Source organism: Microcebus murinus, chromosome 24 (assembly GCF_040939455.1).
Source record: "Microcebus murinus isolate Inina chromosome 24, M.murinus_Inina_mat1.0, whole genome shotgun sequence".
In the NCBI taxonomy this organism is placed as follows: domain Eukaryota; kingdom Metazoa; phylum Chordata; class Mammalia; order Primates; family Cheirogaleidae; genus Microcebus; species Microcebus murinus.
Window position 1 is genome coordinate 4,473,817 of NC_134127.1, and position 6,071 is coordinate 4,479,887.

The window sequence follows — 6,071 nt, forward strand, 5'->3', positions numbered from 1 at the left end:
TTTTATTGAGATAAAATTTGTAGAACATAAAATCGAACATATTCGCTATTTTTAAAATTTTTTTATTTATATATTTTTTAAATTCCAGCCACACTGACTATTTTCAAGTTTACAATTTAGTGCTTTTCGGTGTATTCACAATGTTTTACATCATAATCACTATTTAATTCTAGAACAGAATGATCGCCCCAAAATGAAACCCTATACCCATGGAGTAGTCACTTCCTATTCACTCCCCCAGCCCCGTGGCAGCAACTAGTCCACTTTGGGTTTCTGTGGGTTTGCCCGTTGTAGGCATTGTATAAAATAGACTCATAACATATGTGGCCCTTTATGTGTGGCTTCTTTCACTGAGCGTCAGTTCTTCAGTGTGCATCCGTGCTGTAAGCCACATCAGTACCTCATTCCTTTTCATGGCTGAGTAGTATTCCATTGCATGTGTGCACCACAGTTGTGCATGTATTCTTCCACCGATGGACATTTGGATGGTTTCCACTTTTTGGCTACAATGAATAATGCTTCTATGAACATTAATATACCAGTTTTCGTATTACCATATGTTCTCATTCCTGTGTATACTCAGGAATGTATTTGCTGGGCTCTCTGGTAACTCTATGTTAAAATATGGACTGGTTCATTGTGTCATCCTACCAACACTATATGGGGTTCTATTTCCACATATTGTCACCCACGCTTATGTATTTTCTTAACTATGCCCATACTAGAAGTTATCAAGGGATGCATTGTTGTGTTTTTGATTTTCATTTTGCTAAGAAATGAGGAAGTTGAGCATCTTTTCTTGTGTTCCTTGGATATGTGTGTCATTTATGCTGTGATCTTAATGTGTTGTCTTCACTAATAAGTCTCTGGAAGAATGTTTTTTCTAAATTAATTTACTTCTGAAAAATGTTCCAGGGTGTTAAATGATTTACTCAGTGAATGTAGTTGTCTCATTTAAATTTTAATGTGTTGAATATATGAGTTGATTCTATTATTTTTAGATCCTGCATTTCTGAAATAAAGTATTTGTGGTCATATTGTATACTTATATCAATTTTATATCCAAATTTATATTTTACATTGGTTTAGATTTGTAGTTTTTATTTAATGTACATAATAGAAACACAATGTTTTCTGTGGCATTTTTTCTGATTAATGAAATAGATATCAAAGAGAAATACCAAAACCTTAATAGTATGGAGAGTCATTTCAAAGAATGTGGATGTTGCTTAATGTTTCCCAATGCTTAAAATTTATTTGGTGTTGAGTTTCTAATTATTTTTGTCTTCCAGTTTGTTAGACTGTAGTTTACAAATGTCATTTTCTCTCTTGGTTTCCTTATCTATTACTGTATGGTTATTTATATTAATATGTAGGGCTGTAAAACTGCAACCATCGCTTCTAATGTTTTCCATTGGTAATGATATTGAAGTGTGTCTTTTCACATTTTTCTTTACTTTTCACCACCTTTGTATACTTTATTATTAATTGTAGTCATATTTCATGCTCCATGTAATAAGTATTCTCAATGTGAATGTCTACATTACACTTCCTCATTACACATTCCTTGCATTGAACCTACACTTATTTTTATGAATTCCAGAGGTTGACCTCTAGCACACCTATCGTCAGACATTTTCTATTTTTGTAATTGAATACGCAGCTATCTCATTTTATGTAAATAGTCTTGAATCAAATACAAATCGAAACAACTTTCATAGGGACAAATTCCATTGTCATTTAGTCTAACAACTATTATTATTCATGAGTAATATTGCATAGTTTGAGTTTTTCATATTTGAAAGTTTCTTAATATTCTATTTAAAAAATTTTATAATGTAATGGGTACCAAAGACAACCTTTTTGATAAAAATATTTTATATTTGTTAAAAATTTTGAGGATCAAATTATTTCAATTGATCCATATATGTCAAAAATGTGATATAAAGCCAGCCTTCACTATCTGGCAATTAAACCAAACCTGTTTGTTGGGTATAGTTGGAATTTTTGATTAATTAATAAATTTCATCTATGTTTTGTAATGATAACCACAAACAGTTGGTTTAATTTTTCACTTTGGTCAAAGAATCGGCCAGTTTATTTTATAACTCTCCCACAAATCCTCCCTTGAGTATTTCTATCCAGCAGTTACAGCTCTGCAAAAACGGAGCCATGATGTTCATGGTTAGAGACTCTGTCCTCAGCTCCTCCGTGAACAGGTTCCACTAGATCCACTTCCCAAACTTCAGGACACGGATCCATCCAGCCCCTTTCCTCAGAACAGGCTAATTTAGATCATTGTTGACGCAAAACAGTTCACCTTCAAAGAGTTCCAGAAACCTGTTTCTTTGCTTTGTGAGTCTCATATTTATTAGCTGTGAACTTAGCTAATTCTCACTAAGACCTCTTAACAAGAGAGCCTTGTGCTCACTGTGCCCCACCCCCCAGGTTATTCTGTCCATTTTTACCTGGAAATATTAGAAAAAATATGCTACTCTCCTCCCATGAAAAAATTACGTATTTCAAATCACTAACTTTCTTTTCTGGGATTCAAGGGGAAATGACAAAACCTGGTCTCTGATATCCTGCAGTGTCTGATACGTTATTTCCCTCAAGCTCCATCCCTGGCCACTTGTTGTGGAGTTACTGCTTTTCTTCCCACTTTCATGATAGGATGATACCCACTCTTTTCCATTTCACTAAACGCTTATTATGCCTGTGTGCCCAGTTCAGTTCAGGACATTTTAATTAATTGCTTTAAAGTCACACAGTCATATAAGCTTCCTAATTCTCTAAATTATTAGTGGTTACCTTTGAAAGAATTATTAGCCTTAAGGTTTTCCATTGAAATGATTAATAAAATGGAAATTATAAAATAATTTTAATATGTTTAGTCTGTACCTGCCATTCTTTTTTTTTTCTTTTTTTTTTTTGAGACAGAGTCTCACTTTTGTTGCCCTGGCTAGAGTGAGTGCCGTGGCGTCAGCCTGGCTCACAGCAACCTCAGACTCCTGGGCTCAAGCGATCCTCCTGCCTCAGCCTCCCGAGTAGCTGGGACTACAGGCATGCGCCACCATGCCCGGCTAATTTTTTCTGTATGTATTAGTTAGCCAATTAATTTTCTTTCTATTTATAGTAGAGACGGGATCTCGCTCTTGTTCAGGCTGGTTTTTTTTTTTTTTTTGAGACAGAGTCTCACTTTGTTGCCCAGGCTAGAGTGAGTGCCGTGGCGTCAGCCTGGCTCACAGCAACCTCAAACTCCTGGGCTCAGCGATCCTCCTGCCTCAGCCTCCCGAGTAGCTGGGACTACAGGCATGCGCCTCCCAAAGTGCTAGGATTACAGGCGTGAGCCACCGCGCCCGGCTGTACCTGCCATTCTTATCACATGATAAATGCAGAGGGCAGAGACTGGGTCTGGGTTCAAACACCCTCTGTTTTTTGACAGATCATAATGGCAGTTTAACATCTTCAAAGGAAGAATAAATGACTACACAGTGTAAAATGAACGAAGACAACCCAGATAAAATTCACAGGCATCGTGTTAGCTTACAGAGTTTTCTATTTCTCTGACAGCAGGCGGAGTAGATTTTGGGTTTCCTGGGGTCGCGGCCCATGAGGACAAAGGGGCTGACTGTAGGAAAACAAGCAGCCATGAGTGCAGAGATGTCCACCAGCCACACTCCTGGATTAGAGAAAATACTGAACAGTAATGTAAAGACAGAGGAGAGGGTGTAAAATGACACAAAGGTGCTCACTAGGACAAGGATGCTTTGGGTGACCCTGGACTCAGGGGAGGATCTGGGGGAGAGGTTGGTCCTATGAATGTGTTGCACCTGCTGCTTGTGCCTGCGCAGGATGCAAACCATGGAGCCACTGGCCCAGGTCATGAGTCCCAAACACAAAACATCATAGGATGAAAACAACAAAAAATGTAGGAATTTTACAATGCTGTTGTCAAAATCTACAACAGAACAGTACCCCAAATCCTTTTTGTTTGTGTTGTTTGTCCTGTTCTGCTGGCCAGTCACATTCTGAAGAATAATGGTATTTGCCAACAGGTTCAGGATCCAGCACAGGATACTGAGGGGCCGGATGCATTGAGGAGCCTGTGGTTTGAGCTCTGCCCACCTGGAGCCTGTGGGGCTGATGGTGATGGCCTGGAAGACACTCAAGAGACAGGTGGTGCCCATGCACACACCCCTGCCCACTCTGTGAACATAGAAAAGAAGTTTGCACTCAACATCGTTCAGGAAAAGTGTCCTCCCAAAAGCAGCCACTGTCTGTGGGACTCCTTTCGAGAGTATGACCAAGGAGTTGGCTACTGTCAGGTGCTTGAGAACCAAACCTGTGGACCTTAAAGTGCCTCTGTAATAAAGGAAACTGTAATGGTAAAACAGAAGGAAATTCCCCAGGAATCCAACTGTGGTCTGGGATAAATAGATCATTCCTATTGCCACTTCTCTGGACGCCATTTGACATTTTCTGTCCATTGACAGTCCCATTCAGAATAGAGAGTCCTGCGTGGAAACTTGAGATGTGTTTTATTGTGGTAACTAAAGTTCACTTTGTACTCATACCATTATTTTCAACTAATAAGATTCTTAATAAATTCTATTTTCCTTTCATGAGAGTTTTGCTATTGTATGAAATTATATATAGAAAATCTCCCCACTTCAATAGCGCTACGTTAATGTGTTACATACAACTTTTACAACAATTCTATGAAGTGCTTTAGTATTCCCTTTTTACAGGTGAGAAGATCTTAGGCATAGGAAGGATAAATGGCATGTTTCTTTTTTTAATTTCAGGTTATTATGTGGGGGTACAAACATTTGGTTACATGTTATGATTTTGCCTCACCCAAGCCAGGATGGAGGGGATGCCCTTTCCCCACACAATGTTCACTGCATCCATTAGTTGTGAGTTACCCACCCCTAGGCCCATCCCCAATGAGTATTACTTCTAGGTGAGCACCACAGCGTCGATCAGTTAGTGCCAATTTGATGGTGAGTATGTGTGGTTCTTATTCCTCTATTTTTGTCATATCTTGTCTCAGAGGATGGGCTCTAGCTCTACCCAGGAAAATATGAGATGGTAGATCACCATTGTTTTTTGCAATTCAATAGTATTCCATTGCATACATATGCCACATTTTAAAATCCACTCATGGAATGACGGGCACTTGGGTTGTTTCCACCTCCTTGCAATAGTGAGTTGTGCTGCCATAGACATTCGGTTGCATATGTCCTTTTTACATGTTTTGTTCCTTTGAGAACAAAAACATCCCAAAAGAACAAATGCTGGCGAGGATGTGGAGAGATAGGAACACTCTTACACTGCTAGTGGCACTGCAAATTAGTACAACCTTTGTGGAAAAGAATTTGGAGATACCTCATAGACCTAAAAATAGAAATACCATTTGATCCAGCAATAGTACTATCAGGTATCTACCCAAAGTGATAACGGCCATTCTCACTGGGGTTAGGTGATATCTCTTTGTAGTTTAATTTGCATTTCCCTAATGATCAGAGATGTTGAGCATTTTTAAATATGTTTTCTGGGCATTGTTCTGTCGTCTTTTGAAAAGGTTCTGTTCATGACCTTTGCCCACTAAATGGCATTTTCCAAGTCGGCTTCTTGTTAAGACAAATTGGCAGAATTTGATAATATAGGTAACCAATATGCTATCTCAAATCAGACATATATATATAGTTATATCATCCACATATTTTGTTAATATTTTTGTTCACCTTATTTGTTGTAAAGAGAACGTTCATGTGCCTGTCTTTCTCTTTTGTCATCATGGTAATGTTTGATTCAAACACAATTTTTTATTTCATTAGCTTACATTATCTATAGTAATTCAGAGATCCAAGTCAAGTATATGTGCACTGATTTTACTATATACTCCTAAAGTGATAATCATACAATATCCAATGGGATTTATTTTTTTTTTTTTTTTTTTTTTTTTTTTTTTTTTTTTGAGACAGAGTCTCGCTTTGTTGCCCAGGCTAGAGTGAGTGCCGTGGCGTCAGCCTAGCTCACAGCAACCTCAAACTCCTGGGCTCGAG